At 38.8% G+C, this 26,241-nt stretch overlaps 1 protein-coding gene across 5 annotated transcripts in view; it reads right to left on the bottom strand.

Moving 5' to 3' along the window:
- Positions 1-9,592, bottom strand: part of FOXN3 (forkhead box N3) — a 453,536-nt gene extending 443,944 nt beyond the window's left edge. For 3 of the 5 annotated variants that reach the window (XM_027844685.1, XM_027844686.1, XM_027844684.1), the window contains exon 1: positions 9,393-9,592. The gene's annotated coding sequence lies outside the window, so the exon portion shown is untranslated. Of the gene's footprint in view, positions 1-9,127; positions 9,221-9,392 lie in introns of all 5 variants that reach the window. The other 2 variants (XM_027844682.1, XM_027844683.1) reach the window with 1 other exon arrangement.
- Positions 9,593-26,241: the final 16,649 nt, after the last annotated feature.

Here is a 26,241-nt window from a genome sequence, read left to right as displayed (position 1 = left end):
TTCTTCCCCTCATAGTGAGAGCTCTTCTTTTTGCATAGAGCCCAAACACAGGTATGTCATAGATAAAGTTAGAACAGAAAAGGCTGTTAACTTCAAAAACTGATGATGAAGAATTGTACCTAACCCCTGACAGAGAGATGATGGTCTCAAGATGCAAAAGGAGACATACAGTTTCAGATGTGGAAAATAGTATTGGTTATTTTTGCCTAAATATGCTTTTCTGTTTTGTTTCTGGGATTTTTGCGGGGGGAGAGAAAGCTGGGGGAAGGGAAGGAGCTACTGATAATATTTCCCCCTCCCCCCCCCCACTCCCCCCCCCCCCCCCCCCCCCCCCCCCCCCCGCAAAAAAAAAGAAAGAAAAGAGGATCACTGAAGTACTTAGGAGAAAAAAATGCAGGGGAAGGGACAGATGGAATTCAAAAGGAAACAGAAAAACAGAATGAATATGAAAGTAAAAGGTGGGTTTATTACATACTTTTAAAACTATATTAATAGAGGTGCGGATTTACATACAATCCCCCTTTTTGGGTTCCTCTGTATATATGGAAATGCTATTTTTTTCTTTTAGTTTAAATACAAAATAAATAAATAAACTTGGCTCCAGTGATCTGCCATTCCCCTATTTTGAGCCAGGCTTTCTATGCTTAAGAAAAAATACCTGCGAAGATTTTCCCATTCAATGTATTGTTGACCATCTACTAATCTGTTCTCCACCACGGATAAGAGTAAGGCAACAGCCTCAGAGGATGTAAGAGAGGAAGCTGAGGCTCTTTCTCTCCTATCTTCTCCCCTCCTCCCTATCATGAATAATAATAATAATAATAACTGACATTTATTTAGCAATTGAAGGTCATGGGATCATCAATTTAGAATGAGAACTGACCTCAGAGCCCTTCATTTTACAGATGAGGAAACTGAAGCCCAGGGAGGTTGTGACTTGCCCAAGGTGACATTATACATTGGTATGTTCACTCTAATCTGGAAACAGTTTCAGATAAATGAAATAACTTGCCCAGGTTCACAGATCTAGTAAGTGGTAGGGGAGCCAACGGGAGGGATTCATCCCCAGGGCTTCTGGGCCAAAAATCTTGTGTTCTTTCTAACACACCACACCTGGGTAAAAGGAAGGTCTGAGAACCAATGATGATACTACCATTTCACAGGGTCTTATATCATGTTTAAGCACACATAAAAATTGATGATATTCACATGCCACCAAATAAGTTATCTTACTATTGTTACTAAGGTTTTCCAGACAAGACATGCAAACTCATTTCACAAATGGCAATTAATCATAAAAAAATTTCATTGGACAATAAATAGGCTGGGAGGGATGGGAGTGAGTCAAATCTCCAACTTTGAGTAAAATGACAGCTGAAAAATTCCAGACTGATCAAGATCTCATTTTTAAGGCTCTCGATGTAGCATCTGAGAATGGCAGCATGGTACAGTATGTTAGGAAGGTACAGAAAGAAGAGAGCTGGGCTTTGGAATCATATAGACCTAATTCAAGCAGAACTGGTTCCATCATTTCTTAGTTATCAATGGGCAGTTTACTTGGCCTCTCTTTTATACAGCATGTTCTACTTACCACAAAAGGTTAATATGAGGAAATCACTTTGCAATTTGGATAAAGGTGAATACCATTGTTATTATTCTCTAATTTTAGCATTAAAGAATCTGCATCAGAAGACAATGTTCAGGTCCTTCAGGTTCCATAGGTCAGTTGAGGGTTTCTGGCCAAGGGTAAAAGAAATCTTTTTCCATTTCTCTTTGGTGTTATTATGCCTCCAGCACTCACTACCAGCTCATCATCATGACACATAGGGTGAGATTCTTCTAACATTAGGTTTTACAAAACACTTCCTCACAAAAACCCTCCATTCTCTCTTGCCTTTGCCAGGGTCATCCCCCTTTTCTATAGCATATTTCTTCTTCATTCTTCCTGCTTCATAGACTTCACACCTATTATTTTTTTTTAAGGCAATTGAGGTTAAGTGACTTGCCCTGGGTCACACAGCTAGTTAAGTGTCAAGTGTTTGGTCTGAGGCTGCATTTGAACTCAGGTCCTCCTGACTTCAGGGCCACTGCTCTATCCAGTGCGCCACCTAGTTGCCCCACTTCACTGCTATTCTCAAAGCACAACTAAGATTCTACTTCTGATGAAAAATTTTTTCTGATCCCAGCTGTTAGTGACTTCTTTTTCTCTTTAAATTATTATACTGTTTTTAAATCTATGTATATGATACAGATTGTGTATGATATGTTATTTATAACATCATTATATGTATGTTATTTATAACTTATATGTATATGTTGTAAATAATATATTCTACAACCTCTATATATTTCTAAATAATACAGTGTACATAATATGTTATATTATATATCATATTTCAGGAGAGAACACTAATAGTTAAGATCAAGAATATATAATAAAATTATAAATGTATAGATTTATATACTTTTGTTTATTTGCTTAATTATGCACATGTATCCACCAAATATAATGGAAGGTTCGAAAGTCCAGGGACCATTCTGTGTTTTGCCTCCAGATCCTCAGCACCTAACACAGAGCCTTCCATAGAACCAGTTCTTAATAATTGGTTGTTGAATCCTATTACGGCACCTAGAACCAGTACAATGCATTATTCCTATTTTACAAATGAGGAAAGTGAGCCTCTGAGAGGTTAAGTGAGTTGCCTGTGGGTTACATGGCTAAGTTAAATGACAGAGAATGGACTTCTGATTCCAATTCCAGTATGCAAGAACTGACTAATAATAGTAATAGCTCACATTTTGGTGGCACTATACACTTAAAAGAATTTTCATTTGACCCTCACAACAACCCAGTAGTTGGATAATACAAGTATTACAATGACCTAGGAAACTTTGTATGAACTGATGCAAAGTGAAGTAAGTGGAACCAGGAGAACAATTTATTCAGTAATGAGAATATTGTAAAGATAAACAACTTTGAAAGCCTCAGAAACTTTGATCAACATGATAAATAATCACAATTCCAAAGGACCAATGATGGAACATGCTTTTCTCCTACAGATAGAAGAGCTGATAGGCTCTAGAATGCAGATTAAGGATGTGGCTAATACAGGAATTTGTTTTGTTTGACAATTCATATTTACAATGAATTTTATTTTTCTTCCCTTCTCACTGGATGGGGAAAGGGGAGGTTAGAGGGAGAAAATTTGGAACTGAAAATAAAACAAAAACTGAATTTTAAAAAGGGGGGAATGTATTGTTATGCCTATTTTGTAGGTAGTAGTATAACTGATGCTAGAGATTAACACCTTGCTTTACAATGTCACAGAGCTAGTAAGGGTCACTCCAAGTCCACTGCTCCATCCATTAAGCCAAGCTGCATCTATCTACACCTGAGGTATGAAACACAATGGAATGAAGATCCCCACATAAAACAATCCTACCAGTGCTACTGGGAATCAGCTTAAAATGTAATTGGGAAATATTTAACAAAATAAATAAAAATACAATGTAATGCAGATAATGTTAATATGCGGTTTTCTAAGGCAATATTGTGACCCACAGAGATCCTTATGTTCAGATTTGGCTACCCTTCTATTTGAGTTTGACACCACCGGTATATATCATGCTATTTCCAGTCCTAGCGGTTAGACTTTTTTCTGACATCAATTACCAAGCAGATATTTCACTTTAAAATGTTACTTCTAATTTTTCATAAAATATAAAACAAATTATTATTTAAGCAATGATACACATCATTTACTTTGATTTTTTAAATTACCCACTTTTTAAGAGGAAAAATGTTATAATAGAAAAAAATAAACCAATGGACTGGGAATCAGAAGATGGATTCTAGTCCCAGATCAGCTAAGTACCTTTGAGCTAATCATTTCAATGGCCTCAGAGTCTCCTCGTCTATAAAATGGCAAGCTTGAAGAGAATTTACGAACCTGCTTGTAAAGCATGGTTCACATGATGAACAGCAAATGTTTAAAAACAAAAGGCGCCAAATACAAACAGTCTACTTTGTTACTCCCTTTTTGCTAGTATCTAAATATTGGCTTGCAGACAGGTAGGTGGCACATAGAAGTCAGGACCTGAAGTCAGGAAGACCTGAGTTCAAAACCTAACTCAGACACTTATTAGCTGTGTGACCCTGGGCAAGTCACTTAACCCTCTTTGCCTCAATTTCCTCATCTGTCAAATGAGATAAAGAAAGACATGGCAAACCACTGTAGTATCTCTACCAAGAAAACCCTAAATAGGGTCGAGGAAGAGTTGGACATGACTGAAAAACTACTGAACAACAACAAACATTGGTTTGTTCCAAATATATACTGCTAGTTCCCTTTGGCAAGCATACTGCCTTGTAAAGGGATGTCTTCCCTAGCTGTCCATAACTGCCTTACTCAGGAATACTCCCTTAACCTGATTTTTGTGAAGGAACAAAACAAAACATTAACTTAAACAAGTATCACAACCTCCAAGAAAGACTATTTCACCTCTTCCTGACAAAATTCATTTCCATCAGTCAATAATCAATCAATAAACATTTATTAAGCACCTATTATGTGCCAGGTTTTTTGCTGAGCACTGACTATTCAAAGAAAGGCAAAAGACAGTCCCTACTCTCAAGGTATTCATAGCTAAATGAGAGAGACAACATGCAAACAACCATGTCCCAAACAACCTATAAACAAGTTATTATTCATACCTCACAAAGACAGATATACATAAAGGGCATTTATTAGGCACTATTTGCCAGGCTGGTGCTGTGAGCTAGAAATACAAACACAAGCAAGCAAGAAAGTCCTTGCCCTCAGGGAGCTTACATTCAAATACCCACTTGGAAAGGAGTTGAGAGGAGCTATACTGCCTAGCAGGGTCAAGGTGGAGGCCATAAGTATAAATTCATCTCTTCCTTTCCAGACAACAGTAAAGTTGCAAACTTACCAGCTCTACATTCACAATGTAACTTTCATATATTTGGTTACCCTTTCTAAACTGAGTAATTGCCTTCTCTTACTCAGAATAATCTAATGACCTGACCAATGCAATGCTGAATTTCAACAGCATCTTCTGCTATTTAAACTGAGGCATATTTCTTTTCTAAAAGAGAAAATGCAATTAAGCCTTAATGGGTAAATATGCTGTTAATTGACAAATAAGACTAATTTGTATTTTTCCTCAACATCTTATTATTAGTTTACTTGAATTCAAAAATAAATTAAGCTCAATTCAACAAGCATTTATAAACACCTGCTAAACAGGCAGAGTGCTAGGCCAAGAGGATATACAGACAAAAAAAAATAAAGTTTCAGCCCTCAAGGAGCTTACTTCCCACTGGGGGAAAACAGCAGGCATACATATAAGTAAATACAAAAGATATGCATAATAAAAACAAAGTAATGGGGGGAAGTGAAATCAAAGTGGGGGAAGGGATCAGAAAGGGCCTTTTGTAAGAGGAAGCCCTAGAGCTGAGCCTTAAAGGAAACTAGGTGTCCCAAGAGGCAGAGTTGAGAAAGGAGAGCTTTCCTAGCTAGGGGCCCACTTGTGTTCAAAGGCATGAAGGCAGGAGATGAAGGTTATTGTATGGGGAACAAATTGAACAAGGTAACATTAGAATTTATTTTTTGTCAAGTCAAAAAAATAACAAGGCCCAAATTTAAAGGAATAAATGGTGATATGATTTAACTTTCCTTTTGTGGGTAAGCCATTCCCTTAAACTGACTACTACAATAACAACTTTAGAAAAGAACTATAGTGAGAAAAAGGGTTAGGGATGAGGGAGAATTTAGGTAGACTCTAGTAACCAATGAATCCAGTTCATTTCCTTCAGTTTGTGAAAACAAGCAACTGACATATTTCCTGCCAATGAACACACTTTCAGATAAGAAGTCTCCCAACAGGAAATCCTTTGCTAGAAGAGAACACTTGGGCCATTAAAGTCTGAGTTCTTCACTCAATTCCAAATCAGTTAAAATCTGAATTACTAGGACTGCCAAGTATTTGCCAAATCACAAAAGCTCTCCTATATATGTTACATAGCTACAGAATATTAGGTAAACCCAGTAAACATTTATGTTGGGGTTCTTTTACTACAAATATAATTAAGTGATTAAAACAAAGGGCATTTGCTAGTGAACACAAACGGTGATTTTAGAGAGATGTCAAACTGAGTACTTAAGAGAGAACATTAAAAGCCCATATAATACCATTGTTTGGATGGGGAAATACTTCTGAGAGAATATAAAGAAATGAAAGACTTCCAAAGAAAACATATACTTAAAACGTTAACAAGAGCCATAAGGGATGAAGAAATCTGGTCTGATCAGATTCAGAAGTTTAAAACTGGGAAACTCAAAGCCAATTTTTTTAAAGAGACCTTTACCCTTCTGCCAAATACCAAGCCAACAGCTGTCCAGTTAAGAGGGGTCCTCTCCAGTCAGTGTGGCTTCGGTGTCATTTTTACCCTAAAATATGTGGGAACACTGCAATTTTCTCAAAAGATAAAGCACCCTTCCTCATTCACAAAGGCTGGGGAGAGGAACTTTTCAAAAGCTAACCCAATAAATACATACATAGATATGCACACTGAGACAAATGATGTGAACAGTGTTGAATCAGTTCCTGTTTGCAATCCAAGGTTTGCTGAAATACAACTTTTTCTACAGCTAGTTGCTGCTGGAGTACACTGCTATCTCTGAAGCCTCCTCTTAGAGAGCTCCAGTCCCAGCAAGTCGTTCTTCCCAGGCTGCTTTCAAGCAAAATTCCTAAATGCCCACAGCTCATTTTTCCCCCACTTCAAATGCTTTAGCTTAACTTTGAACATACTCCAGTAAATAGTAAAACTTCATTAAGATATATATATTCTCCCCACAGGTAAAAAAGCCCAACCTTGACTGCCCTGAAAAGCCTTTCTAAGAGAAGTACTGGTCTTTGGAGCTAAGTACAAGAAGCATCTCAATTACACTGTCTCCAGTGTAATTTCCTTTTGAGCCTTCCTTTAGAGCTAGAAAATGCGAAGTAAGCACATTAGTTTTCTTAAGTCTCTGCTCTTTGCATATTCTCCTAATTGGAAAAAAAAAGATACGGTTATGAAATACAGGAGACTTAAGAGTTTTGTTGAAAAATGACCTTGATTTGACAGGCACGATCTCAGGTTTCAACAGATGCTGTGGGAATCTCACAGAAGCCAACATGTTCTGCAGGCATTTGTGATGACATGCAGGGTTTTTTTTTTTTTTTTCTAAGTGGGGGGGGGTGGGGGGAGGTGGTGTGGAGAAGACGAGATGGTTAGTCTTCTCAGTTTCCATGGCAACCCCGTCTCCACTCTTCGGTTATTAGATACCATCCACTTCCTGTCTCTAAAATTTTAAGCCAATCAGAAAAGTGTTTATACATTTAACACAACTTACAGGATAGTGCCTCTTTAATAACCGAGGTGCTTTTAAAGGCACGGGAGACTTCCAATGTAAATTTCCAAGGGTCTTATAGCTTGCCGTTTAAAAAGTGAAGGAGAATGTTTCACAATATTTACTAGTCTACATATGAGTCACTGTGAAGGAAACCTTTTTTTTTTCCTGTGAAATCCATTCTGTCCATTCTCATACCAGATGCTACAATTCCTTTAATGGTGAGCAACCTAATTTTCATTGTTTGCTCTTTTACTTTTTTTTTTTTAACCAACAGTCGTAAATTTAGTGCATGAAACATGGTGGTGCTCAGACCACCAGAACTATCAAATAATGAGTTAAACTTAAATCTGCTAATGGCAATATATACTTAGATTTTTTTTTTAATATGGGGAGAGGAATAAAAAAAATGGTTAAAATCCTCTACAATTTAAAACTTACAATAAGGAAGAAAAAGTGAGAATTACTTAGGCTAGTATGTTTATAAGGATATGCCAGCAGGATACTGTTGCTGTAGCATTTGCCACTAGAATGGCCTGTTTTATCCTGGGGGAAAAATGCAGATTTTTAAAATCAATAATTTTAAAAAAACGACTCAGACAATTTACACCTAATTTCAAAAATCAATCTTGCACTACTGTTTGCCCTTGCAAGAAAAGTCACCTGAAATTAGATAAAGGTTTTGTTTTTGTGTTTTAAGTGTACTCTGACAGGTTTCACAAGAGTCAGTCTTAATACACCCGATCACTTTTACTAAGGAAAAAGTAGGGCTTCAGCCCTTTGGTCAGACTTTCTCCATGTGCATTCTCTGGGCTGGGGTCCCTCAGTGAGGCAAAGCTGGCGATCAATGAAGACGGGAACAAAAGGAATACAACAGGATGTCTGCCCAAGCTTAGGAAAATGATTATTTTTCCTCGTCCACCAATTGGAAGCACACTGTATATGACAGGCTCCACATGGGAGCTTCCAACACACCAGCCCTTTCAGATTAGATACGTTTTTACATTATTATAATCTCCCAACCCAACTGCTTTCCAATGCTGCCCCCTCCCCCCCAAAAAAATCCCGCAACCTGCCTTTTGAGTGCTTCTAAAGGACAGCCTCAATTGAAACGGATAAGATGGGAGAAAAAAAAGAAGAAAAGAAACCCACCATTTAAACCTGCTAAGAATCAGGCTTCCCTTCTTCGAATATCATTTTCGAAGCATAAAGCAAAACATGCTTCTCAGCTTCCAATAACCCTAATGGTTTTTGCCTTGGAACAATGTGCGTTGCAGAGAGAGAAATGTTTTTATTCCCCTTTCGTCTAAACTCTCCTCCGGGCACGTCCTATCAAGGTCTGCCAAGCCCCCGGCGTTCGAAAGGCTGGTCTAAACTGTCCACAGATTTGACACTCTGTTTATAACAACAATAAAGCAGCTGGAACCACAGCCCTGTCAACTCCGCCGAACTGCACATTTCACATGTGAGTTCCAACGCCATAAAAGTAACATCTGGAGAACATCTCCACGTCCAGCAAATCATTAAATATCACCATATCAAGGATTTCACTGAGTCACTTAAAGATTTTTCTCTCCTGGCAGATGCCACGGAAATGAAATGAACAAAATAAAAATGACGACGCTGACCCTCACAAATGCTTGGGGGGGAAACTTTTTTTTTAAACAAGTGAACTTAAGTTTTAAGATGAAACTATTTTTTTTTAAAGTTACCTTGATCCTGTCTGGGGCTTTTCTATTTTCACTGCATGCTGTAAATCAATGCGAAAACCAGGTGGACATTTTTTAAGAGGGGCAAAAAAACTCCTTTTGAAAAAAAAAAAAAAGAAAAGAAAAATTAAAGTTTGCAGGATATTTTTTTTTGCAATATTATTATTTTTTTTAACGCAGCTGCCTCTACATTTTATAGGCTCCTAATGACAATGCTAAACCCCGAGCTGGAGATTAAGAGGCAGGAAATGGAAACCATTTTAGTTACCTTTTATCTTCTGTCCCCCCTGCTGGGGCTCCCCTCGGCCCAGGCTGACGTTCCAGTTGGGTTAGAGTCTCCCGCTTAATCCTTTCATTCTGGTTCGGCTCAATATTCAGAACGCTGCCTGCGAGCGGATCTCGGCCGTAGCCCAGGCTCCATGCTCCCGGGGCTATGGTGGTGTCAGAGGGACTGCTGAAACCCCGAGAACTACCCAAACTCCTGCTGGGTCCTAGTGCTCATCACGCCCTCTCCCCAACACCCGGGCCCCACGAGAGGAGGTGGCCGCTGCCCAGTTTTCCATTCGGAGCTGGTGAACACACAGCTAACCAGCTAGCCCTGGGTTTGTTTTGTTTTGTTTTGTTTTCTGATGGAAAACGTCCTTGTGCCCACGACTAGGGCCTCTGGGTCTCTTACCCATGAAACTGGGGGGTGAAGGAGAAGGGTCGTGGGCAAAGACGCCAAAAGAGAGAGAGAAAAAAAGGTGAAATGCAACTGAACAATTGAGAAAGTAAGACTTTTAATGTTTTCAATTCTCAGGAACCTCCTGGGCCCGGCAGTAACGGGAATAAACAAGGTTTGTGGTCCCCAAGATGCATATTATGCATTCGCGTGCATAAAGTACAGTAAATCATAGAAGACATAAGGAAAATGTAGATTTTTTTTAAAAGCAGACCAGAATGGCGAAGTTCTTTTTTTTTAACAGCCTTTTAAAGTTCTCCAATTAATTCCTCCCACCATCCCCCACCAACTCTTTTGCATCTTCTTTTCCCTGAATCTTAGATATGATAAGGATCAGCAAGGAGTGAAAGACGGAAAAACTTGGGTTTAACTTCAGCCTTGACCATTAGCAAGCTGCTTAACGTCTCAGAGCCCTATGCAACTCTCTGACTATAAAATTACAAATGAGTTGTTAATCTGCACTGGTGGAGTGGGTTTCCAAGGCAGAGACTGCCCTACGCTGTTAAAATGACAGGGTAAAAAAACTCATTAAGATAAAATGTGGATATGGATTTTGGAGATGAAGAATGTGGGTTCAAATCTCATCTCTGTGTTATCTTAAATCATTTCACTTCTCTGGGACTCAGTTTCTTTAACTGTACAAATGAAGCGTTTGGACAAGAAGATATCTATCCTAGCTCTAAATGAATGATTTTAAAAAACAAACATCATTCCCTGGGTACTTACGTGTAAAGTTCTGTGCTAGGCATTATGTATAGACAAAGAAAATCATCCTGCTCTCCAGGTGTTTATAATTATATGGGAGGAATAAGACATGCACTTAAGTAATTACAGTACATATTGGAATGAGTGTTATAGGAGTAGTTTTAAAAGTGGGAGGTCAGAAGAGCAAGAAATCACTTTGGGCTGCAAAGGTGGAGAAGGTTGCATGTCCAAACATGCAGGTTTTTTTTTACTTTCATAAAACCTCAAAAATCTCATCAAGCCATTCACACATATAAATGTCTAGAAGAAATAAAAATAAGGGAATTAGTGCTGAGATATAGATTGCCTTGGAATTAAGATCTGATTAGTATTTAAGACACCTGTGAAAATTTACTAGGTAACAAATTGGAATTACTCATCCTTGAGCAAATCACTTCCCCGCTCTCAGCCTCAGTTTCCTCAAAAGTGCAACTAAGGGGTTGAACTAGATGATATCTAAATTAACCTAGAAGTTCAAACATTCTATTCAATTTGCGTTCATTTAATTCAACAGATTCTTATAAAGCACCTGCTGTCTGCAAAGCCCTGGGGATATATTTTTTAAAAGATAACCTTGAGAAGGTAATGTGTACAAATCTTAAAGTCTTCTATAAGTGTAAACTATTATCAGGGGTGTGCTGGTAGATGTTTAACAATAGTCTGAGGGGAGGGAAAGGCAAGACACACTTTTAAGTTTACTCAGCATTATTAGCACTTCTTAAGTCTAGGGTCAGAATCAACAAATAAAGTCTTACAAGCCCAGATCTGTAGCATTGGCAGATTTCTGTATAAATACTCACACTGAAAATTTGACTATCAGCTAGCCAGCCAGAGCTAGCTAATTATTATTGTTTCCCTTAAAGGAACTTGCAGTCTATTAGGGGAAATGACATCTTACCAAAATAAATATGCTATGATGTAGAATGTGATAAGGGCAAAAGAGAGATCCAGACAAAAATACCCTAAAGAAAAGTGAAAGCAAAATCATTTTCAGCTGAGGCAAAACTTGATTGAAAAGATAGCCCCTGAGGCAGACCTTGCAAATTTCCATGGGGAGGATTATGGAGAAGGTGGGAGCATGTTCTACATATGGAGAAGAGAAAGGTGGGTCAGAAAAGGAGAAGGAGAGCCTATATGCATGCTCAAAAGGAGAACCATAATTAACATAAGGTAAATATTTCATCACCTGTGTGATCTTGGGCAAGTCTCAAACTCTGTGGTCCAATTTCCTCAACTATGAAATGCAGTGATGGGATTTGATGGACATCTGAGTTTCCTTACAGATCTTGGTCTATGACACTATGACAACCCTAAATCTATGTTCTATGACCTTGGATCAACATGTTTAGTCACTGCAGGCCACAAGAAAGGTAAATTTTGAATTCCCAAGTGATAGTATAGCAGATAGTGACTCTTCAGACCAGCTCTTAACCTGCTATCTGCTGATTGATTTCAAGGGGTGTGTGAACTTGGATGGGGGTGGGGGTGGGGGGAATACACACACACACACACACACACACACAATACACATACATAGATATACATATACATACATATGCATGTATTTATGTGGTACACACATATATATTATATATCTTTATTTTCACTAATCTTGAACTGAAATTTTGCATATCCTTGAATTATTAATATAGGCAACAAATCACAGTAGTATTAGGCTTCATCTTACTGCCGAAGGGGCACATGGCACAAAATTCTACTGGACTTTAAGTCAAGTTCAGTGTTGTTAGTTTAAGAGATCATAGGAACTTAAAATGATCAGAAGAACCTGATTCCAGTGCTGGCCTTTAGTTGTTCAGTTGTGTCCAACTCTTCATAACCCTACCTGGGATTTTCTTGGCAAAGATACTACAGTGGTTTGCCATTTACTTCTCTAGTGAATTAAGGCCAACAGGGTTAAATGATATGCCCAGGGTCACACAGCTAATAAGTATCCGAGGCCACATTTGAACTCAGGTCCTCATTCCTTATTACTAAGCCACCTAGCTGCTCCCTGGTGCTGGCCTTATCTTTTCCTAAATAATCCTTGTTTGGGTAAGTCACTCCCACTGCACTGAGCCTGTTTCCTCATCTGTTAAAAGGAGGTGGGGCGGGGGGAATGAAAGAAAATACTTGCCCTATCTACTTCACTAGGTTGTTGTGAGAAATATATATGTGACAAAGCTCTATAAACTGTAAATGTTACACAAATTGAGTGTTGTCTATTAAAAAAAAAAAAAGACACTGCTGCCTTATGCCCACTAAAGAGACAATCCTACCTTTCATGTGTACTTCCTGTGTGACCCGAGGCAAGCCATTTAACCTCTTTGGGCCTTAGTTTCTTCATATGTAAAAATAAAGGATTTAGCTAGATGATCTCTAAGACTTTCCAGGAATCTCTAAAATCTATGATGCTACTTTACAAAGTAGAGATATGAATCTGAAATACTAAAACTCAGAGTAAGTTTCCTCAGCTAAGATGATCATCGTCTACAAATTTTTGAAGTCTTTTGCCAGAATGGAGATATATAATAACTGCTTGTTGTTGTTGTTGTTGCCTTAAACCAATATCCCTCTCAGCTTTTTTCTCCAATTGGTTAATGAGAAAGATGCTCTGAGGTTGAGACCTACACAGGGAAGCTGTCCAAATCTGCCTCCAGTCTTGTGATAGAAAGCAGGAAATCTCCACTGGAGGAGAGAGGTTTTCACTGTCAGCGTGTGCCTTTTCCCCCTTTATCAAAGGCCAAGAATTGGCCTTTACTTTACAAACTCCAGGGGTGACCTTTTCTCTAGAAAGATGATGTTGGCTACACGGTGACTGCATTCTCCTAAGGTTTAACAAATACTTAAACCACAAGGCTTCCTGACACAGGATGACCAACTAGGCAGTTTCTGACATGGATAGTACAGTGCTTCACTACCCAAGCTTGGTGTGTATCAAGGGCTTCTGGAGATCACATTTCTGAATGCCTCTAGGGAAGGCGAGTCAGGCTGCGCATCTCATACTGGGTGCACCCATGGGAAAATCACCAATGAATTCTGTTTGTGGTAGTCCACTTCCTCCTCCCCTGCACGGTCAAGGAAATACTGAGAGACTGATACTGAGTCCCAACAGTCATCTGCCACCCTCAACTGCTTCCCCCTCCCCCACAAAAAAGCATTGAGATGAATTATCTTAGCTGCAGCTAATGGAAAAGCCACAGAGGTAGCCTTAATTCTCCTTGAAAAGTTAAGACTGTGACACCTGAGCCACAGAAAGGAATCTTGGATCAAAGGGGCCCCAGACATAGCTATGGGGCACATCAAAGTAGAGAGGGAGGAGACATCTTTTTCCCTATTCCACAGTGTCGCTGGGTATATGAGCTGTCAATCAACACCAGCAATGGTTTTAATTGGTAGGGGAGAAGAAAGAAGAGAGTGATTGAATGTTCTTTTATTTTTTCAATTTCTTTTTGCTTTTTGAATGAATGAATAAAGCATTTATTAAGTTCTTACTAAGTGCAAAGCACTTTATTTGGGTCCAGATGTGATTTGGCTTGGGTGAAAATCTCAGTGTGGAAACTCCCTCCATTGATATAGATCAGAGACACCTCAGTAACAAATATTGTTGGCTGGGGCACTAAGTAGTTAAGGGACCTACCCAGGATCTCATAACTGGTATATGTCAGAGGTAGGACTTTGGATCATAGAATCATAGGTAGAGACACCTTAGAAGGTCATTTAGTCCAACCCTCTCATTTAGATGAGAAAGCTTGGGCCCAGAAAGGTGACACCTCACCCAAGATCACACAAGATGCCAAGTTCAAACCCAGGCCCCCTTATGACAAACCCAACATTCCCTCCACTGTATCATATGCCTTAGTTCTTCATAAATATTGAATCCAGGTGTTTCTGACTGTAAGAACAATACTTTTTCCTCTTCACCATGCTGGCTCTCACTATTCTACTCCTAACTTCAGGGAATAATTAAGGGCTGTGCCCAGGGGAGAATTCTCCCTGAATCTTCTTCATTTAAGTCTATGCAAGCTAACTGATCCTCTAGGGTTGTGTGAAGGAACTTGGTACCCCAGAATTAACTGTGAGGCATATAAAAATGTAAATAACAAGGAGAGGTTCTAGCTGGCATATTAACTCTCCCTTCCATACCTCCCCAACTCCCATCCCCACCTTCACCAGTCAGCCGTATTTAACATTAAGAAAGTCACAAGAGGGCAGGAGTGGTCATAGACAAAATGGTCAAGCATTTGTAGTTTTTCACAGCTCTACCTGTAATCTTCTTTTTTCCCCTTATCCCTTCTTCTGGTTGTATTTCTCTAGATCTTACTGTGGCATTCTATCCAGACCTGAAATGTGGTATAGTGACTAGAAGGTAGGAATTCTGCCATTAATTAGTTTAGAATTCGGCAAGTCACTTCTTCCCTCTGGGCCTCAGTTTCCTCACCTGTCAAATGAGGGGTTGAACTAGATGGCTTCTACCAAACAAACAAACAAACCAAAAAAACGCTTCATAATTCAGCAAGTATCTTTTAAGCAACGACTATTTGCCAGGCACTGTGCAAGGCAAAAATAAAACAGTCTTTGACTTCAAGGCACTTATATTCCATTGGGAGAAAACAGCAATAGAAAATTAAATAGTAGATTTGTACAAGTAATTTTGCTGAAGGGATCAAGATAGGCTTTCTGTAGGGGATCTTACTTGAGCTGAGCTTAAAGGAAGTTAGACATTATATGAGGTGGAGGTGAGGAGAGAGTGTATTTCAGGCTTTAGGAATACTAATTTGTTAGCCATGTGGAAGATAAGTTGGAGGGGGGAAAGAGTAGAGGTGGGAAGGCCAGTTAGGAAGCTATTGAAATTGTCCAGTTAAGAGATAATAAGGGTTTGAACTAGGCTGGTTTTGGTGTGAATGGAAAGAAAGATCAGTCGTGAGATATAGAGGTCAAAAAATAAAACTTGGCAGCTAATTGGATGTCAAGGGTAAGAATTTGAGGAAGAGTTAAGGATGACTCCAAGGTTGTAAACCTTTATGACTGGAAGGATGTTGGTGCCCCCTACAGAAACAGAGTTTTAGGAAAGGGGAGGGTTTACGGGGAAAGGTAACGAATCCTGTTTTGGACGTGCTTGAGATGCCCGTAGAAGATTCATTTGATGATGTCCAATAAGCAGATGATTTGGGACTAGAGTTGAGGAGAGACTGGGATTGCTTATATAGGTCTAAGATGTTGAATAGATGGAGGTGATAAATAATTGAGCCATGAGAGCTGATAAGTTAATTAATGATATGGTGTTAAAAGGCCATAGTATATCCCCCTATTATGTAATGTTTATTGAATGCTTATTCATAACGAATATTTATGAATAAATATGCTTATTGGGTAGGCTTAATAAAAAACTGTGAAATGAGCAAATGACACATTTGCATATTAACAGCATCCTTCAATACCAGGACACAAGAAAAATGGCTAATATGGAAATTTCAAAGGGCTGGCAGGCTCCAGGAAGAGAAACACTTTGGGGCAAGTGTGATCCAAGTAACATCATGGTGTCAACTATCCATTCTGCCTTTATACAAAATAGCATTTTGCCAGGTTAAATATAATAATAAAATTATTGCTATTATTAATATTATTTCAATTATAAATTCATTGTTATTAATATTATATTAATGATAATAATAATTATGAAAGCTCACATTTATACAGAACCTATTATATGCCAGACATTGTGCTAAGCATTCACAACTATCTTATTTGAGCCTTACTAACAAGGCTGGGAGGTAGGCTGCTATGAGAATACTACTTCATCACCCTTACTACAAATTAAAATGATGAAGTGGACATTATTCAGAATATTCCTGGTACTCCTTTGGGTTTGTTTTCAGACCCTGGGAATATTGTTGTGTTAATGATACATGAGGATAGGTCAATGGAACTGAACATGTCTGGCCTGGAGAAGACTCTTAGTGAGCATGATACCTGTCCTGGTGTCTTTGAAGGAATGTTATGTGAAAGGAGGATTAAATGTGTTCTGTTTGGTGTGAGAGAGCTGAACCAAGAATAAAGACAGCAATTTAGACTTGATATCAGGAAGAAATTCTTAACAATTAAGAGCTGTCCACAAGTGTAATGGGCTACCTTGAAAAGTCCTGAGTTCTTCCTCCTTGGAAGTATTCAAGCAGAGGCCAGATGACCACTTCTCAGGTTTCACCTTCTGAAAGAAGTCTTTCCCAGTCCTTAATCTTTGTGCCCTCCCTCTAAGTGTATGTAATTTATTACATATATATATGTGTGTGTGTATGTGTGTGTATATATATATACATATTATATAATGTGTATATTTGTGTATATGTATATACATATATATGCATATGTGTGTGTATATATGTACATATATTACATATACATACACACACATATATGTGTGTGTGTGTATGTGTGTGTGTGTGTGTGTGTGTGTGTGTATATATATATATATATATCTTGTTTGCATGTTATTGCCCCTATTAGACAATAAGATCCTTGAAAGCCAGATCATTTTTTGCCTTTCTTTGTATCCCCAGTGCTTACTACAGTGCCTGGCACGTGGTAGGTACTTAATAAATGTTGACTGACTGACTGACATTCTTTAGACTCCAGCCCCCAGTAGTGGCAAAACTTACACCTTCTTGAGTCATCTGATTTTTGGAAACAATCAACAAACATTTATTGAGAGCCAATCACCTGACTTCAGTGAGTAGGGAGTACCCGCTAACTATAATCCTTACAGCAAGATAGAGGACCACCCCTACACCCCCACCCCCACCTTAAGGCTTACCATCTACCTTGCTGCTTCTCCCTCCTGCGTATTGTCATCCACCCTTCTGGCACATGCTGAGGACTCCCAGGCCTTGCCGTCTGGCTTACAGCTGAACCTCACATACCCCTACCCGAGGAATATGTGCTATTTCCTCCAATTAGAGTGTGATCTACTTGAGAGAAGGAACTATTTCACTTTTCTATTTGTATTCCCAGCAAAACAAGGTGCTTGGCTCATGACAAATGGTAAATGCTTTTTCATTCATTTCTTCATTTATTCATTCACTATCTTCCTTCTATTCAATTTTGGACCCAGATCATTCATTCATACTGCCTGTCCAAAATCTATATTTATGGGGGCAGCTAGGTGGCACAGTGGATAGAGCTCTGGCCTTGGAGTCAGGAGGACCTGAGTTCAAATCCGTCCTCAGACCAAACACTTGACACTTACTAGCTATGTGACTTTGGGCAAGTCACTTAACCCCAACTGCCTTAAAAAAAAATAAAATAAAAAATAAATAAAAAACCAAAATCTATATTTACAAATAATGGAGGTCTAATACATGTATAGTCCCATCAACAGTATCTCTCTGTGGAAGAAATTAAAGAGTTAAATCCAAAAGAATCATGATGACATGTGAGGAAAGAATATACTTGAACATTCTGTAATTCCTTCCAGGTGGCCAAGTTCCAAGTCCAAAGCCCATTTGGGCTTATGTCTATAGGCTCTGGTTTCTCAGAACTCCCTAAATGGGCTGGTAGCAACACCTAGACTGAAATTCTGGATCCAAAGTTACTATGGCTTGAGTCCCCAGGTCTGAGGTTAATCTGCAAGGAACAATCAAAAGAGACCAAAACCTCAAGCCCATTTTGGAAGGTCACAGAGCCTAAAGGGAAAGGAAAAGGTGGACCTTCTGGCCTCACCCAGCTTAGTATGCGGTGCCCAAGGTGTGAATGAGCAACACTTTCACCCTTGGAAGGCAATGGAGAGAGAGAGAGAGAGAGAGAGAGAGAGAGAGAGAGAGAGAGAGAGAGAAAAGAAGAGAGGAGAGGAGAGGAGAGGAGAGGAGAGGAGAGGAGAGGGGAGAGGAGAGAGGATAGAGAGAGGGAGAGGAGAGAGAGAGAGAGAGAGAGTGCTTCAGTCAGATAGATTTAAAAATGCAGCCTGTTCCATCTCCACAGCCAACGGAAAGAGGCTGTTCTTATTTATGTGGTAGGGGTACACAGAATGTATTCTCCCAGAAGAAAGTCCCTGCGGTCTCCCACGTGAGTACCTTCATCTTAGGTGATCTGGACATATGCAAAGCCTAGTTACACTATGATTTAAGTCAATTTTTTTTTTACATAGGTTAAGTTGCAGCAGTAATTGTAATTATATGCAATGTCATCTTTTCATCTCTATCCTTTCTAGTAATGTGGCATTTCCTCTTTAGCAAGAATTTAGTTTGACCTTTGCTCTAAGCAGTCTGCACACAGACAGCTGATTTTGAAAGGACTATCTATTACTAGTTTTTCCTGTCTGTTAAGATAGGATCAATTTTGTTTTTCATAATATTATTCAGTACTTGTCTTGTTCAATGTCTTCCAACTCTCTTCTGGAAGAAAATATTAATGATGTACACACTTGAGGATTCTGAGTTGTCCATAAACCATTGTTTTTTTTCTCCATTTCCTAATCCTAAGTAATATCATAATCGCGGGGGCAGAGCAATTGATCTGTGAGAGAGGAAGGATGAAAAGATAGCAGGAGAACCAGGTGAGACATCTTTTGACAGAGTAGTACAGATCTGGGGGTGTGGTATTCCAGAATGACTTTCCCTGTGCATATCTGTGTTCCTCATGTATTGTGTATTTCCCTAAGGAAGTCTTATGTGCCAGGCTAGACTGTTAGTTGCCTGAGGTCTTGGACATACTTATGTGCTAGGAATAAATTACTCACCAAGCCAGTGGCAGCTACATCCTTGGTAATAACTTATGAGCCCTTCCTTTATCTCTTGAGTGTGCTTTTGTAAAAGGTTGTGTGGAATTTACAGTCAGCTATTACAAAATTCTTTCACTAACACTAGCATAGCAGAGATTATTCCCTCCCCAACTACTATGACCCTAGCAGGGATGGGAACTTGTAGCCTTGAGGCCACATGTGACCCTCTAGGTCTTCAAGTACAGCCCTTTGAGGATTTGTTCTGTAAAATTTAACTCAGTCAAAAGGTCAAACGCAAGGACCTAGAAAATCACTTGTGGCCCCAAGCTGCAGGTTCCCCACCCCTGCCTAGAGTTTCCAACAGAGGTAATGTATAGGGGCAGCTAGGTGACTCAGTGGATAAAGTGCTGGGTCTGGAGTTAGGAAGATTCATTTTCCTGAGTTCAAATCTGCCTCAGACACTTACTAGCTGTGTCACCGTGGGCAAGTCACTTAACTCTGTTTACTTCAGTTTCCTCATCTGTAAAATGAGTTGAAGAAGGAAATGGCAAACTATTCCAGTATCTTTGCCAAGAAAACCCCCCAATGGAGTCACAAAGAGTTGGACATGACTGAAAATGACTGAACAACAACATTATAATATAATATATAATATAATATAATACAATATATAATATAATATAATACAATAAAATACAATACAATATAACATAGCACAGCATAACATAACATAATACAATATAATATAACATACCTACAAGTTAGATGAATGACTGCCCAAAAGGGAATGGTTGTTCAGTTAATGGTAGAGCAGAAATGCTTCACAAAAGTAGCTCCTTTGGCCATAGTCACCCAACCTGTGCTAATGTTATCATTGGGAGCAACACTGTATCCAGAAGCATTGGGGATAGCCCACCTAGGCTAGTAGGAATTGAGTTATAAAGGAAGCAATATAACGTGGTTTGAGATTCTACTTTGGGCACTTCATCTCTCTATGTCTCAATTTTTTTCACGTATAAAATGTGTGTTAGATTAAATGGCCTCTAAGGTACCTTCTAGCCTGAGAGCTATGATTCTAAGATCTGGCTTTGAACCTTTTCAACAGACCTGGGAGGGGAGAACCTTTTTATGTGAGGATGGAGGTGGTTGATCTGAATTGGGCCTCCTTTGGTAGAGGCATTTGAGGAGTACTCCCTTCACAATCTGGATGTGGCTGTTGCTATGCTGGAACCTTTATAGGATCACTTGATACTAATTGCAGCTAGAAACTAGACTTGTATGTTCTGTTCCATGATAGTATCTGGTGGTAAAGGCAGAAGAAACCAGGAATTTGATGTTGGATTCACTATTTCTTGTTTTAAATTAAATTTTATGTTTCTAATGAACAGAAATCTATTTTTCCTTCCTACCCTCTACACCACCAAAAAAGAAAAAAGAAAAACAAATTCCCTATAACAAATATGCATAACCAAGGAAAACAGTTCTCTTATTGGCCATATAAAAAAGTCTCATTCTGCTTCCCTGAATCTATAATCTCCCAGCCCTCATCAGTCCTCTGGAATCATGGTTGGTTATTATGTTGATCAGAATCCTAACAGCTTTCAAAGTTGTTTGTCTTTATGGTGTTTTTTTTTTTAATTGTACCAATTACTGTCTTGGCTCTGCTCATTTCATTCTTCAGTTTCTACAAGTCTTCAAAATTGTTGGTTTTTATAATATTAATGTTACAGTATAAATTGCTTTTCTGACTGCTCACTTCACTCTGCATCAGGTCATACATGTCTCTTTGAAGTCACCTATCATACTATTATGCTATAAGAAATGAGGAAATAGATGATTTCAAAGAGACATGGAGCAACTAATTTCCTTGGACCTAAAATCATAAGTAAGATTTCTGGTGAAAAAATAAAAATAAAAATGTCTTCTGACAAGTGATGAAATGTCTAGAAGAACAGCCTGGTTGACTTTGGAGCCTGAGGAATTTGTGGTTTTTTAATTTGTCTGTTTGTTTTGCCATATTTCTCAGACCATAAAATATTTCAGATGAGAAGACACAAAAATTTGGAAATGAATCACTAAGGAAAGAAGTTTTCCTTTCCAAAATCCTTTAGTATCTCTAGAAACAAACAAAAAAATGCGGTTCCTGTAGATGATGGTCTTTTGTGGCTTTGGCACTTCGAAAATCCCAAGTTTCTGCCAAGAAGATCCCTATTTGGTAGGTATATGGGAAAACAAATCAAATGGGTAACCCCAGAGGTCACAAAGTTGTAATCATAAAATGTCAGAGCTGGAAGAGACCTTAGAGCTCATCTAATCCAATTCCCTCATTTGGCAAGAGAAGAAATTGAGGTCCAAAGAAGGAAATGATTTGCCCAAGGTTACTTAGCTAGTAAATGGCAGAACAGGACAATTATGCCTTGTATATTCCAACTGAATTGTACCACTTGATGTCCCCCATATATGACATTTTATCTGCCATCTCTATATCTTTGGTACAGGCTGTACCTCGTATCTTGTAAGCCCTCTTTCATCATCTCTCGTTCATGTAAACTCTATAGTTCCTTTCAAGGCTCAACTCAAGTGATACGTCCTACAAGAATCCTCCTGATTCCCCCCAGTTGTTACTGTTCCCCCCACCCTAACACACACCAAAATCACTTTGTATTAATTTTGCTCATAGTTTGTCTTTGTTTGTCTGTGTACATGTTGCTTTTCCCTGGTAGAATATAAGTTCCTTTGGGGAACTGTTTCATTCTCATCTTTGTATTCCTACACTTAACACATAGCCCACTACATAGCTGATGCTTAATAAATGCTTGTCGAATTGAATTGAATTTAGTTTGGAGTAGAAGGGCTCCTTAGAAATCATCTAATACAACTTTCTCATTTTACAAATGAGGAAACTGAGGCCCAGAACAGTTTAGCGATTTGTCCAAGGTTACAGGAGTTTTAAACTGCAGAGTTGAGATTTGAACCTATTTCCCATCTTTAGATAATCTCTGCTTCTCCACTTCCTTTGGAAGGGAGAATTGTCTTTGATAGCATATATAAATTAATTTTTTCCAACTGTAGCTCAGGAAAAGACTGATAAAAGTGTTTGAAACAAGCTTAAATAAGAATATAAAAGACAGATTGAGAGGGCATCTCATACACTGGGATCTGCAGACCTTAACTAAAAAAATCTAATCATTTTCCAAAAATTGTTGATTTAATCATCCCAGAATTTCTTGTTATCCCTCTCCTCTTTTTTTTTTCACACCACCTTAGTGTAATCTCACGTCACCTCTTGCCTGGATTAATACAATAGTCACCTCACAATAGAGCCTCCAGTCTCTACTCACTCCCTTCCATCCTCCATACAATTGCAAACTGATATTCCCAAAACATGAGTTTGATAGCTTTGATATCATTCACCTGCACAAGAAGCTTTAGTGGTTCCTTTGGCCCCTAGGATAAACTATAAAATTCTTTGTTTGGTTTTGCAATTTGGCTTGAACTTTTTCTTTCTTTTTCTTTTTTTTTTTTTCAGCATCATTATATATAATTCTCCTTCCTTCATTCCATGATCAATGGCAAATTGGTCTTCTCTGTTCCGCCCATTTGATATTTTATCTCTGTGTTTTTGAACTCTCCTCCTTAATCTAGAATACATTCTCTCAAGACCTCCACTTCTAAGAATCATTCTCTTCCTTCATTATGCAGAACAAGTACCACCTTCTATGTTGTTGTTGGTGGTGTTCAGTTGTATCTGACTTTTTGTGACCCCATTTAGGGTTTTCTTGGCAAAGATACTGGAGTAGTTTGCCATTTCTTTTTCCAGTTCATTTTACAGATAAGGAAAGTGAGGCAAACAGGGTTAAGTGACTTGCTCAGGATCACACAGCTAGTAAGTATCTGAGGTTGGATTTGAACTCACAAAGATGAGTCTTCCTGGTTCCCAGCCCAGTGCTCTATCCACTGCGCCAACAAACTGCCCTCAACTTCTTTTTCTTTTTTTGTTTTATTTTTTGTTCCTCATTTTATTTTTCTAGACTGATTTCATATTACACCCTTTCAAGCTCTTTATGTTCTAGTTTGATGCTTCCTGTATGGAACATTCCACCCCCCAGCTCTGTGCCTTTATATAGGCTTTCACTATGACTGGAATTTTCTACCTTCTCACCTCCACCTTTGTGAATGACTAGCTTTCTTCAAGGATCAACTAAATACCATTTCCCATATGAGGTCTTTCCTGATCTCCAGTTGTCAGTGCTTTTACCCAACTAAGTTATTTTGTATATCTGCTTTTTTAGTGTGTGTGTGTATGTGTGTGTGTGTATACATGTACACACACACATATATATATACACATACCTACATACAGACATACATATATATTCATACATATCCATATATATGTATGTATGTGTGTGTATATATATATATATATATATATATATGGAGAGAGAGAGAGAGAGAGAGAGAGAGAGAGAATATCCAACTTTTCTGGGTACATGATGTTTCCATCAATAGGTTGTAAGCAAGGATTTTCCTCTTTTCATTTCTATATCCCCAACACTTGTACAATTCCTGGTGTGAATTGAATTAATTGATGTGACTGTGCATTTGAATGATCACTTGGAAGACAGAGCTGTTGCTCAGTAGAAACACTGGGGTGGCAGGGCAGTCCCAAGCCCATGGTGGGACTTGTATGTTTATATAATTTCTTTAAATCTTGTTCCGAATTGTAATTCATGTTAATGTAGCAAGGGCTGTCCCCTCCCATCTGTAGCATGGGGGTATCGTACGGCTCAAAGAGAGTCATAATAGACATGTCTTGCCTCATCTTCCCTCACTGTTCTCCAAGGGAGACTTTGATTCCTGTCAAAAGGGGAAGAAAGAAGTTGGGGTCAGAGGACATTCTGTTTTCTTCCTAGAGAGGGCTAGAATTGTATCTATCTGTTCCCTTAAATATTGTTAGTCTGGGGGATGAGGTTGTCAGGTTCAAGCTAACCTGTGATTGCTGTTCATTATTGGGGAAAGCAGGAGGACCCCACACTCCACATTCAAAGCTTTACTCCTTTCCCACCAAATACCAGTTCCACAATGAATGCACATAGCAATTACCAAAGAAAATCCATTTATCCAAATCTGTAGCAAAATGGAAATCAGAGAAAGAATACATAGGAGAACATAAACCAGACAACACAGAGTGAAAGGGCTCTCCCAGTAGGAGAGACGTAACTCAGTTCATTGAAGAGGAGTCCCAGATTTCACGCAAGGGGAGGTTCCCTGAAGCCTCTTGTGTAACTGGGGATAGGAACATGAGAGACTCTGCCACTTCCTCTCATGTCATCTCCTTTCCAGAGTCTTTACCTTCAACACCCTGAAGTAGGGTTGGCCACATCATCTTCCCCCTCATGCTTTCCAACAGGAAGCTCCACCTATGTGGTACTTAGGGTCATCTGCTGTGACAAGGAGAAGCGCCTGTATTCCAGCAATGATCAGGTACTTGGCAGAACCCATGAGAATGGGTGTGGTCCCACCAGTCCCATTGTGTGTATCTAAGGGTCACATAGGTCTTAAGTGTAAGTAAAAGTCACATAGCTGCTAAGTGTAACAGCTGGTGCTAGAATCCAGTATCCTAACTTCTAATCTCGTTTTTTGTTACAGTATCATGATGTTGCCACCAATAATAGCTTAAGCTATAGTCTCCCAGCTAAGGTGGGAGTGATGGGGAGCAGAACAGCCCAATTCTCCTACAACTACCCCAGGAAGGATGAAAAAAAAAAAGAATGCTAGCCTGAGTAATGATCAATAAATTCAAGGAGAAACTACAGCAAGTACATTTTTCCAGCCTAGATCCATACGACAAGACAGCCAGAAGCCTATGGACACGAGAGAAATATTCTAGCCAGAAGACCTAGTTCACAGAAGCCTTCTAAGCAAAAAAGAAAATGAACACAGTAACAAAGTATTTGATATACTCAATTACCCTAATTACCGAGATCAGGATTCACTTTTTAACAAAAACTGCTGGGAACAATAGAAAGCATTTTTGGCAGAAATTAGTTTTAGACTAGCTTCTTACGGCGTATACCAAGATAAGCTCCAAAAGTATATAGGAACTAGATATAAAAGATCAGATCATAAACAAGAGCAAGGGAAGTGATAGCTTTCACCACTAGGAAGGAAGAGAAAGTTCAATATCAAATAAGGGAGAATATCACAAAAGATAAAATGGATAATTTTTATTACTTAAAATTAAAATGTTTTTGCACAAATAGAATCAAGGAAGTTAACATTAAGAGGGAAATAATTACTTTTGGGGGAAATTTTTGTAGCAAGTTTTTCTGATAAAGATTTTACATTCACAATATATAAATAACTGATTTAAACATGTAAAAAACCAAAAGTCATTCCCCAATAGGTACATGTTCAAAGGATATGAATAGGTAGGTCTTGAAAGAAAAAAAATCAAAGCCCTCAAGAGCCATACAAAAATGCTCCAAAAAAACTAAAAATTAGAAAACTACAAATTAAAACAACTCTGAAGTTCTACCTTGAACCCATCAGATTGGCAAAGATGACAAAAAAGAAAATGGCAGTTTTTGGAAGAGCTAGGAAAACAGGTACACTCATACATGGTTGGTGGAGCTGTGAATTGCTCCAGCCGTTATAGAAAGTAATTTGGAACTATGTACCCTCACTAAGCTGTCTATACCTTTTGACCCCACTATAGCACTACCAGACTTATACCCTAAAACAGGGGTGGGGAACCTTTGGCCTTGAGGTCACATGTGGCCTTCTAGGTCCTTGGGTGTGACTTTTTGACTGAGTCCAAGTTTTACAGAACAAATCCTATTATTAAGGGGATTTGTTCTATGAAGTTTGGATTCAGTCAAAGGGTCGCACTTGAGGACCTAAAGGGTCACATTGGCCTCAAGGCCTCAGGTTCCTCAC

Source organism: Vombatus ursinus, unplaced genomic scaffold (assembly GCF_900497805.2).
Source record: "Vombatus ursinus unplaced genomic scaffold, bare-nosed wombat genome assembly UNPS02014945.1, whole genome shotgun sequence".
Lineage (NCBI taxonomy): Eukaryota > Metazoa > Chordata > Mammalia > Diprotodontia > Vombatidae > Vombatus > Vombatus ursinus.
Note: the sequence above shows the minus strand (reverse complement) of the source record. Positions and strands in the feature narration are given on the sequence as shown.